This window comes from Panicum virgatum, chromosome 3N (assembly GCF_016808335.1).
Source record: "Panicum virgatum strain AP13 chromosome 3N, P.virgatum_v5, whole genome shotgun sequence".
Taxonomy (NCBI): domain Eukaryota; kingdom Viridiplantae; phylum Streptophyta; class Magnoliopsida; order Poales; family Poaceae; genus Panicum; species Panicum virgatum.
The window spans coordinates 63,380,733-63,393,055 of record NC_053147.1 but is presented as its reverse complement, the minus strand read 5'-3'; the positions used below and the strand labels follow the sequence as shown (position 1 = coordinate 63,393,055).

The window sequence follows — 12,323 nt, the reverse complement described above, 5'->3', positions numbered from 1 at the left end:
TGTTAACAATGGTTAAATAAAAGCCAATTAGAGCATGGTCACCTGGATGCAAGGACTTAGCGCGTCGATGAACTATATGACGCCGCCTTCTCCCTTCGCCCTTCCAGTTCAGCCTTATCTTCCTCCGGGACCTTCTGGCACTCCCGTTAGTATGCTTTGTTAGTAGGTATTATTATATCTTTGTTATTCTTACTCAATTTATGTGTTCCTATTTGCAGAATCAGTCGGGGAACGCATCGAACAACCCTCCTCCGGACCAGAACTCGCCGGCGGCCCCGTGGCAAACTTGGCCCCACGGACCTGAGCAGTGAGTGCCTTGTAGTACTAGTGGACTTGTGACATTAATCGTGGACATATTCTATGTATTGGACTCATTTTGTGTATCAGACTTATTCTATGTATCGGACTCGTTCTATGTGATGTACTTGTGTTATTTATCGGACTTGTGATATATGTGATGACTTGTGTTATTTGTATCGGTGTTATCGTCCTATTTGTCAATTATATATTTGTTATAATAACTGCCTGTAATGTCCCTATATTCAGACAATCTAGGGTTGGAAGAAAGCAATCTAGGGTTAGAAAAGGCTAGGGTTTGAGAGATAAAAGTAATGCGATTTTTTGTATTGATTCGATTGGGTATAACCTCAATCGGCCTTAGCCTTTATATTTATAGGCCGGGGAAGACGTACCCCTTCACGAGTAGGATTACATGAGGACTCTTTACAAAAACTCTAATTCTACTCGGACTGTTCAGACCAGACCGGTCAGACCGGTCGACCTCAGCAGGTGCCAAATTTGGGTGTCAACATAGTGCAACTTAAGCCGTTGCTAGGACAGAGGCAAATTGCCGTTCATCACTTTGGGACACTGTAGTAACAACGTTCGGCCAGGTATTACTTATCACTGTTCGCTACTGTACAGATTGATCTGGACAGTTCATGAGAAAATAGACGGGCACGATCAAGTGCAGTTGCAGTCAATCTCGGTGCGGGTTGGGGGTAGTCATGCTCCCGGAAGACTGGGATGGCTATATATTATATAGGTAGTTCTTTATATATATATATATATATATATATATATATATATATATATATATATATATATATATATATAGTAGGTCTATTAGATACCTGGGTACTGAATAAACTATTGAGTACCCGAGCCCGCCCACCGCGCTCGACCCCCGCACCCGACCCGAACGCTCGCGCCGTCGTCGACCCACGACCGAGCGAGCGGTTCCCCCCCTCCCCAGCTCATAGATGCACAGCGCCGCCGGGCGTTTCCCTACGCCCGCCACGCCCTGCATCGCCGTCCAGTGCGATTCGCTGCGCCGTCGGCGTCCGTGCCGCCCGGCGAGCTGCCGCGCCTGCTCCCGCCGGCCCTAGCCGGCCATCCACTGTTGCCGCCTCCACCCGGGCGTTCGTCCAATGCAACAGGGTGCCCCCAGGTCGCGAGCAGATCCTGACGGCGCTCCCTCCTCCCGTTCCCGATGCCGCCGTTCCTCCCGACGGCACGCTCCCTCCTCCCGCCGTTGCCCCTCCCTCCCGATGGCGCTCCCCTCCTCCGACAGAGCTCCCTCCTCCCAGTTCGCGATCCGTTTCGCGACACCGCTCCGCCGGAATCGGTGCTGCGTGCATCGAGCTTCCTCACCACACTGCATCTCCGGTTGCTTGCACTGGACCCGCGGAAGCAACGCACAGATCTCGTCTACGCGGACTCCACCTGCTGCCCCAGCCACTGGCTCTGGCACTCGTCAGGTAGATCCTGCCCCTGATGGTTCAATTGTTTGCGCATATTTTTTATAGCTAGTCACCCAACTCCGCCTCGAGCCCTCGACTGCGGCGGCGAGGCGATTGTGGCGTCATTAGCACTGCCTCCATTTTCTCCTACTGGCACCGCCGTCAGGACATCTAGATCCAGGTTAATTGCATCAGAACCCATTGTTCCAGACTTTGGAATTGAAGGAAGCATCGACCGAAGGTAATTGCAGAGAGGAATTCTTTGATCCTACGAGTGACAAATGGATTTCCAATCCTAATGTTTCTTTGTCGCTTGCAGTCAGAGACCCTCTCCGAAAATAGAAGGAGCTGATCTGTTGATTAATTGTGAGCATAATCTCCCAATCTGAGCATCTAGTGTTGAATTTGCCGGTGGCCGTCATTATCGTACCCGTGTTCGATCTCGCCCACGTCAGGGGACCACTCTTGGACACCTAGTTCCTCGTTTTTCTCCACTGCTGTGCTGACGATGCCACCTTGGTGCCTCATCCAACTGTGCGACTCTGTAGAGGCGCATCGGAGCAGCGACAGCGGTAAGGGAGAGGAGAGACATACTGGCTAGTGTATGTGCTTTAGACTTAAGGATCCACATCCATAAGGTATATCGTGGTTGAGCAGTAGGGGTTCTTGGTTTGGATTGATTAATTTTCATGTTGCGTTTTCCAGTAGATATCTCTGCTCATGCTTAGATATGAGTGAATTCATTTCTTTTTGTTCCTTCCGACTTCCGTGCTATGATACTATTCCTTCCCTGCTGCAAGGCTGCAAATTACTTACTATAGGTGAATGGTATTTTTGGCTGAGCATTTTGGTTTCTGAGCCAGATCTTTTGCATGCAAATTTATAAGACCCAACAGATTTAATTGATTTATGCTGCATAGTATTTCCTCTTCATAATTTATTAATGTTGCCAAGTCTGTGTCATCTTATACTGGATACTTGTATTCTTGTAGGTGCACCCATTGTTCCAACAAGTGAGAGCTGCAGAGAACAGCAGGACACACGCATAACAAGCAAGGGCAGAGACACGCTAACCGAATCATCAGCTGGGCTCCATCAATCTTCAGTTGTATAATAGCGGTTGGGTCACTTGACGGGAACAAAAGGTTACGAGGGAGCCTCTGTTTTAGCCTGTCTTTGACTGCATTGAGAAGGAATCAGATTATGAGCTTGAGATGTGATTGCGAACATTATTTTCATGTAAGTTGTTTGCCATAAAACGTTATCTGTTGGCAGATTGTACTACTGTATTATTGAGCTTGTAAAGAATTACCAACCTTTTGTTTGGACCCCATCAAGCTCTCTCGTGGGCTATTCTTACCTTAAGAAATGTCGTGTTTTGTGGCACCCGTGCCCTTTCAAATGTTTCCTTCCTTCCCTAGCTAGCAAGGTTGAGCGAAGAAACCAAAGATGACTTGCAAAATTTGGCTTAAATGAACTTTCAGGTGATTTGTCAGTTCTCTCTGGTCACGGATCATCATAGTGACATGTATAGCTTTACAGCTAATCTGATGAGATTAGATCCAGGCATTGATCCTTCTAAAATCAAAATCCAACGATATCATGGTTCCGCAACACCAGCATACCCAAATCCAGAACATAGAGCAAGGTGAAATTATTGAGCAAGCACGGGGATCACAAATCCACACAATTGACGCTGCAACGCAACAGGTTGACACTGGACAGCGAAGGATTACATATTCAGATGGCGCAAACACAACAAAAGCAGCAGCAGCTGCCACAGCAGTTCAGACCTGTAATACATAGAGTAACCAGTCATTACGTACATGATGATGATAACAATACCAGTGGGTTACGAAAGTCTGCATGCAGATCTTGCACTGCGTGGAAGAAATCTTTGAGATGAGATTATACATATATGGTACATCAGATAAATTGCAGTTAACTACATTACACAGCAGGTAGACACCACCCTGTTATTTGCAAGACCAATCTAAAAACAGAGAATTGCCAAGAATTCAGTAGCTAGTGCAGCAGTGACTAGTGAGTTTCCAGGTTGATCAGTGCAGTAGGTACTAGCCAGCGCCGTGCTCAATCCCCAGCATTGAATTTAGTAGAAAGTAAGACGATACAAACACTTGATATTTATAATGATGATTCCAATTGAGCTCAATCCCCAATTATGCACACTGATCGCAGATCGAGCTAGCTGCAAATAAAACGATCAAATTGAAGCAGCCATCATCTCATCACTACACGGCACTCGTAGCCTGCTGATCGATCCATCGACAAAATATAGCTGCTTATTAATTGATATGACAGCAATGGCGGCGATCGGTAGTTCATCTAGCAGGAAGCAGCAGGCCATCACCATGGTGCTGGTGCTACTCTGGCTGGGCGTCGTTGTTGTTCCGCCGGCGGCGTAGTGTGGCGGGCACCCGTGCATGATCGCAGATTCCGGAGTCGGGACGGGCAGAGGAAAAACAAGGTCGCAGTCCAAGAACCAGGCGTGATCACCAAAATCGACGAGGAGCCAGCTACTGCCGGGTTCGACCGCGTCGGCACCATAATCCGCGGAGGCGGCGGCGAGCTGGAAGGAAAAGCAGCTCCTCAACTGCTCGCGATGCGTGGGCGCGGGACGAGAGGAAACCGCTAGGGAAAAACCAGACCAGGCGTCGGGAAAAAACTGAAAAGAAAGAAGCGCAGCCGCGTCGGGTGGTGAGCGCAGGTCGAGTGTCGGGACGGGCTCGAGTATGGAATAACTGTTCCATACCCAGAGTAGGTATTAGCCCTGTCATATATATATATATATATGTGTGGAGACAATCGAGATTTAGCTCAGTTAGAGTTTCGACCCGCCTATCATATAGGAAGAGGCGGCTCGCATAGCTTGCTTTTGTTATTTTATTTCTTTTCATTTCTTTCCATCTTTTATTTTCTATTTTCGGCAGTAACTTTCTCTTCTTTTTTTTCTCTCTTTTCACTAACTCTAAATTTTCTTTCCATAAAAAACTCTAAATTTTCTTTTTAGTTTCCTCTTTTAATTTTTTCTATCTCTTTTTCTTTTTTTAAATTTCTTTTATATTTTCGACAATAATATTTTTTATTTTATTTTTCTCTTTTTCAATTCTATTTATTTATACGAACTTGTTCGTCATCTGTATATATTTTTCACATGTATTAATATTTTATTGATAATGTAGGCGTGCATGTTCTTCAGGTAGACTTATTTATTCAATATTGTGTATGTCTATAGACTAATTTATTCGTGATGCTAAATTATTTAGTGCCCGATGCGCCGGGCGCCGGTAGCAGCGTAGGCCAAGGTGCGCGCATGTCCAATGTTGTGTATTTGAGGGTGCGCAGGAGAGAGAAACAAAGAGAAGAGATGCCATACACTGGAGTAGGTGGTGCTATAGAAGAAACACTAGCATCTAGAGCTCTAGTTTGCAACCGGTGCTAAGAATAAAAAAATGTTTCTCTCTACCTTGTCCGCCAGTACAAGCTCCTAGCTTCTCTCATTGTTGGGCCTGTGGAAAGAGAAAAAAATCAATTTATTATTTGGTTTGATGGTACTATAGGATTGTTAAACATCGGTGCAATTTTTGCCAATCTAACTTTTTTTAGATGGGTCCCTTTTAGCTTAGCACAAGTGCTAAACACTGGAGATGCCCCATGTGGCGCTCTATGAGGGAAGTGGGTGCTTCCCGCTAGGGCGCAGGCCGATGAGCGTCTCTGGCTGCTTGCAGTACCTTCTCCGGCCATGGCGTCGGGGATCAGCATCCTAGCCGACGACGCGCTCCATGCCAGTGTCGGAGAAGTCCGGAGACAGCCTTTCAGACTGTTAGCCATGTTTACTTTTCAAAAAAATTTGCAAAGTATACTACAATATATACTACAATACCAAAACCCAAATTTTTTCACCAACTAAATACACTCTAATGTTTGCTACTTCATCACTCGAATTCTGACTGGCCACAGATTCTCCGTTCCGCAAGGGATTCGTGTCTGTGTCGCATTTCGTTTTCGTTCATGGTTTGTGGGCCGATTGTTGATGCACTGTGCATTTCTGTGTTGATTTCGGCCCATGTACATTTGTAAGTCACTTTGCTGGTTTTTTTGTGTCACTAGGGAGGCACGTATTTAATTTTTCTTCTTCCATCAAGCGATTTCTTTCCAAAAATAATACACATCTTTCTTTTCTTTCCATAAAACAATGATGTCAATTAATATCATTCGAAAACCATCAAACAACGATGCCATTTATTTTTTTTTCTAAAAATAATACATGTCTATCTTTTCTTTCCATAAACAATAATGTCAATTATTATCCTTCCAAATAAAATGACGTGAATTATCGGTTAATATATGTGCAAAGGAAAGTATGTGTATACTAAAAATAATAATATGTTAATACACATCTTTATTTTCCTTCCACAAACAATGATGTCAATTATTATCCTTCCAAAAGAGAAAAGGACGTGAATTATGGGTCAATGAATATTCAAAGAAAAGTATGTGTGTGCTAAAGGAAAGTAATATATGGGTACAAGAGGTGGGTATAGGAAATTGCTGGTGTAAAAAGTAATAGGATTCTGGTGGAAAATATTGACGAAATCAATTTCCCCCTCCCTTTCGTCAAACCTTTTGGCCTGACAAGTGGAGCCTCTGTGAGGGGTACGGTGGACCTAATCTTTGTGAGAAGTCAATGGATATGCAAAGAAAAGTATGTGTGTGCCAAAGGAAAGTAATATATGGGTACAAGAGGTGGGTATAGAAAATTGCTGGTGTAAAAAGTAATAGGATTCTGGTGGAAAACATTGATGAAATCAATCTCCCCTCCCTTTCGTCAAACCTTTTTAGCCTGACAAGTGGGGCCTCCGTGAGGGGTACGGTGGGCCTAATCTTGGTGAGAATTGTTTTTAATTGTTTCAACTTTTATAGTATAGACTAGTTCCACTACTACCACGCAGCAGGGTCTCTGAAACTTGACTGATCAGATCACCTCCATTTCTAACCAGATTGACAGATTGCCAAAAAGAGTGGACAAAGGCGTGCTAGATGCGACGGCAAACAAACAACAAAGAACAGAAAATCAAAGCACAAGAGACACGAGGATTTAACGTGAAAAACTCCTCCAATGCGAAGAGGAAAAAGCCACAGACGCCAGCCAGCAAACCTTCACTATATCGCTTCGGCCCAAGCCTCCCAGCGACAGGCCTTCGCTACGCTCCGTCGGAAGTCGGCCTTTCCTTATGCAATGAATTTGGATTACAATATAAAGGCAAAGTTATATGCACATTGTGCTTCGCTTTGAACAATTATTCACATAATGCACTGCCGAAGTTGCAGTCGACTACACGAATAACACCACCTCCCATTGCACGCACTGCACCTTCCTTCATCGTTAAGAGCTTTTTAGAGAGAAACATCGTTAAGAGCTTCTTCTTCCGTGATTCTATTACTCCAGCAAATACAGCTTTCATCTTCATCCGTTTAGCTTCCAGCTCCTCCTTCAGCATGTCATCATGATCCCGAATTCTTTTCAACCTTATACCTGAAAAATAAACCAGATGCAGTGACATTCCATATATTTTTTTTTCATAAAGCCCATATCAAGGAACCCCAACAACAATTACTGCAATGAAATAACTTCATGGGATCACTACCAACGAAGCATAGAACATATCAGGCTTGTCGTGCGTATCAGGCTTGACAGCATTCAACCTGAATCAAAAGAAGACAGTTAGACCGGCCCTCAAAACTACCCTCTGATCAGAAGATAAGGAAATGTGTACAAGAAGTTTTCAGTGGAATTAAGTAGACCTGCTCTGAGCAGCTGCAAATAATAACAGGCTTGGCAGCAGTCGACCTGAACCAAAAGAGGACAGTATTAGGACCTCAAAAATACCCTATAATCAAAAGTTAAAGGTAATGCATATGCATGATGAATCAGAAGTTTTCGTTGAAATTAGGCTGACCTGCTCTGAGCAGCTCCAAACCTTTTTTTCCCAACTTCTTAAAGTCAGGCCCTACAGAAAATCTATCCTTGCTGAAACAACTCGGTAGAATATCTGGCCCTAAAAGGTAAATGTTAACAATGGTTAAATAAAAGCCAATTAGAGCATGGTCACCTGGATGCAAGGACTTAGCGCGTCGATGAACTATACGCCGCCGCCTCCTCCCTTCGCCCTTCCAGTTCAGCCTTATCTTCCTCCGGGACCTTCTGGCACTCCCGTGAGTATGCTTTGTTAGTATGTATTATTATATCTTTGTTATTCTTACTCAATTTATGTGTTCCTATTTGCAGAATCAGTCGTGGAACGCATCGAACAACCCTCCTCTGGACCAGAACTCGCCGGCGGCCCCGTGGCAAACTTGGCCCCACGGACCTGAGCAGTGAGTGCCTTGTAGTACTAGTGGACTTGTGACATTAATCGTGGACATATTCTATGTATTGGACTCATTTTGTGTATCAGACTTATTCTATGTATCGGACTCGTTCTATGTGATGTACTTGTGTTATTTATCGGACTTGTGATATATGTGATGACTTGTGTTATTTGTATCGGTGTTATCGTCTTATTTGTCAATTATATATTTGTTATAATAACTGCCTGTAATGTCCCTATATTCAGATATATTTTTGTTGTATTTATATCGAAAAATAGAGAAAAATGGAATAAAAAAATTTGGTCACTTTGCCGAGTGCATAGGGAAAAACACTCGGCAAAAGTGGCCATAAGGGGTATACCAAAAAAAGCAACTTTGCCGAGTGCCAGGAGTTTAACACTCGGCAAAGTTTTGGTCTTTGCCGAGTGCCAGCCGGCCGGCATTCGGCAAAGTTTCAAACTTTCCCAAGTGCCAAATCCTGGCATTCGGCAAAGTTTCAAACTTTCCCAAGTGCCAAATCCTGGTATTCAGTTGAATATCCTATTATTTTTGGCAAAAAAATTTGTTGCCCTTTCCATGCAGATCTGAAGTAGTGAAGTCTGAAGCATCCATGATGCCTTTAGCCGAAACTAGTGAATCACGAGTTGAAAAGTTTTGCCATCGAAGTAGGAACTTCAGACTGATTGTTTTCCAGTAGAAGAATTCAGGTTAATCTGCACTGCAGATCACAACCTAGTCAGAGCAGCCATTTGCGTCCCAACAATGCTTTCCTGATCCATATAGATGGATTATCCAAATGTCATTTGGCACTGCCCTATGCAAATTCTTGAGTTTGTATCAGTCAGTAATGAACGGTACGTGTGAGCAAGTCCACCAGCTGTGGTATTTATACCTACACTTTGTTCAACCTGTGGATCTGAATTACAAGCTCTCAAGTTGAACCTGTATCTGGGTATATGTATATTTTTTTCAGCCACGTTCTGCTTGGTTACGTTGCAGAATACGGACCTTGCTTCAGATACATGTAACACCGGCATTGGCACCGGCCGGCGGCGAGATCGCACCGCCCTCCAGTCCCCCTGGAAGAGGCGAATTCACGGCGTTGTGGAATCAAGCGACTCGGCTTTCTGGAGCACAAGAGGCGGCGGATCGAGTGGGCCGGCCGGCTGCTCCTTTCCTGCTTCTCCCGCCGCTGTTGCGGAGCCAGCAGCGGTGGCGGCGGCCGTCGGCGGCGGACGGCGAGAGCATAAGGAGCCTATACGATACAGCCATGCAGGGGCCATTTCTGCCTGCGGGCCGCCGTCCGTGCGAGGGCCGCGCGGCGAGGAATGGCGTTCCAGCCGCGTCTCCCGCACGAACCATCCGCGCGCCGGAGCAACCGCATCCTCTGACCCGCGGCGCGATCCAGTGGCCGGCGATCGGCGGCGGGAGCGGCCAGCGGCGGTGACCGCGGCGAGGGAGCGGTGGTTGGCTCGTTCCCCGACCACAGGCGGTGGACGGTGTTTCATTTACCGTCCACCCCTGGGGTTACGGGAGCCGTCGGATGGGCCACGAGCGGCGGGATCCGAGCGGACGATGGCGAGCTGATGCGTCCCGAGCTGAAGCAGGGCGTGCGCGCGGGCCGGCATCCGACGAGGCCGCTCGCTCTGCTGGAGGACAAGGGCCAGGCGGCCGGCCGGCGGCGCTGCGCGCCGTTCGTGACGACGACGGGCCAGGTTGTTGCCTCCCTCCTCTCGGAATTGAAACACCGAGGCGGACAGTTCTTCTGCCCCGTCACCGGCCGGCCGTCCTCGAGCCCTTGAAGCTGCCGCACGGCCGGCGAGGAGGTGATGCATCAGCTCGCTGTTCTCAGCCGTCAGCCATCGGCGGTGTGGTAGAAATTAGTTGAGAGATGAAACATGCTGCGGAGCCATGGATCGTGCATCAGTGTGTTGTAGAACGTCCTTCGTTTTCCTATGATGAGTTATGAGTAGACGTTTGATCATGAGAAACCAGGAAACAGCTTCACAGCAATGGAAGGCGACGACCGCGCCTGCAATCCGACGATGTGCCTGGAGGACGGCTGGAGCGGTGCGGCGGCGCGGACAACGGGCGCTCCGCTCACCCACCCAACAGCGCTACTGGCACGTCCTCCATTCGCCCTGCCTCGAGCCGCCGGAGCAGGAGACGACGCCTGCATCCGAGGAAACAGATGCTTCTGCTTCGGGGTCTGCGGAGCGCGTGGCCGTCGCGCTTCGCCGCCGTGCCGAGGACCGACGCGCGGGCGGCGCCCAGGCGCCCGGCAGGCAGCCGCTCCCTGGGCATCTCCCCGGAAGCGTCCTCACGGCTGAGGATCGGCGTCCTCGGACCCACCGTGCTCCGACAGGCGACCGGAGGCGGCGAACGGCGGTGACCGCGCGGCGAGAGGGGTGGACGGTGGCTCGTCCCCCGACCAGGGGTGGACGGCATTTCATTTACCGTCCGCCCCTGGAGGTCGTTGCAGCCGTTGGATAGGAAACGAGCGGCGGGATCGACCGGGGGAAGGCGAGCTGCCGCGTCGTATGGGCTTCAAGGCCCAGTAAGCAGCCCAGTTATCACTGTGCGCCGTGCTAGTGATGCGCCGATCGAGGAGGCTTCTTCCGTCGCGCGCGCCGGCCTCCTGCGGCGACGACGACTCCACTGGCCACCGCTGGAGGGGAAGGGGGCCCCACTGTCGGCGGCGTCGTCGACGAAGACGGCCACGGCGGCGCAGTCGGGGGCTCGCGCGCTGTCCACGATCCACTGCTCCATGGCGAGCGAAACAACCGGAGATTGCTTCGACGGCGTTGCCCTCCCTGTCGGATCATCTCCGCATTGAGGAACTCCGGCTGACATCTCCCCAGGGCTCTTTCTTCCCCGTCGCCGGCCGGCCTCGTCATCCTTGTTTGTTCAGCTGCGGCGCACGTACGTGATTGCAGTGCTGCTTGGCCCAGTTAATCTCGCAACGATTTTGACATGATGCCACGAGATCCTACAGGCGACTTGCCACGACGTGACGAACAACTGGAGAATGAGGCAGAAAGAGATGGTACGGAGTGATTCAATCTCGGTTTGATCTGTCAAGTGAAAGTGATTCAGCTGACAAGAGGATGCCAATGAGAGGCATTGAAATGAAGAGTTTAGTGCAAGAGCGATTTGCTCAGTTACGGAATCACGCTCCTACAAGTCTTCACTGGAAGGAGACCCCACAGATCCTATTTTCGTTGGGGAGGTGAGCATCAGGCATCAAGCAATGCGAACCGAACTTGCCTCTGTTCTGGAGTCTGGGCAAGCAGCTGATGCAAGATGCTTCCTACCATTGCCTGCAACCTGAACGAGTTTCTTTCAGCAGTATTTGAGGTGAGTTTGCTCTGCTCAAGTGACTCACCTGACCAAAAGGATGTCGATGAGCGATGTCGTGGTGACTCTGAAGAAGATTAAAAAAAAGTATTACACCAAATCGGCCTTGGCAGCAATGCAGGAAGTTACCGATTGCATCTGTTGTGTTCACGCCTGCAACAGAAAGAAGAGCAGCATCAACTATCTCTTTTAATATTTGTTTTTTTCATTAGTCACAAGATAAAATTGGCATGTGTTTTTTGTTATTTCTGAACGGTACTTGGAATCAACGATTCAAAACTTTGGTTACTACTTTTTTTATGTGCTATTGGATATCTCATATCTGAAACGGTACTTGAATATTTTCCTTCAATAAACACTTGGTACTTGTGTTCTATTTTATTTCTGACATACTTACTCTAATACTCTCTCCGTCCCATGAAGAATGCAATTCTATGTGAAAATACTCACGTACCCTCATTTGTTTGCCACATACCGTTAGATTTGGCATGCATTCTAAATTTAACGACTTAATTAAGCAGTTAGTGGAAACCCAATATCTAGAATTGCACTTCTTGTATGAACTTTTTTTCAAACGCAGGATTGCATTTTTTTATGGCACCATATATCAGTACAGATATATTCTTAGGCATGTAGGAGTACGTAGTTAGTGATAATTTTTTCAACAAAATAATTATTACCACGTGGCTAAAAGAAAAGAAAAGGAATTTTAGAAAGAAAAAGTGGCAACTCCAGACAGCAGCGATGCTAGCCATCCAATCAAGACACGTGGCTCGATCGCGACCGCACAAACCTTCCTCTGCCTACTACTACCTCGTTCGGCGCTGGCTC

At 47.4% G+C, this 12,323-nt stretch overlaps 1 long non-coding RNA gene across 1 annotated transcript; it reads left to right on the top strand.

The window, feature by feature from the left end:
* Positions 1–1,766: 1,766 nt before the first annotated feature.
* Positions 1,767–3,128, top strand: LOC120666584. The gene is made up of 2 exons (XR_005671790.1): positions 1,767–1,983; positions 2,062–3,128. It is a non-coding gene; the product is annotated as an uncharacterized LOC120666584 (long non-coding RNA).
* Positions 3,129–12,323: the final 9,195 nt, after the last annotated feature.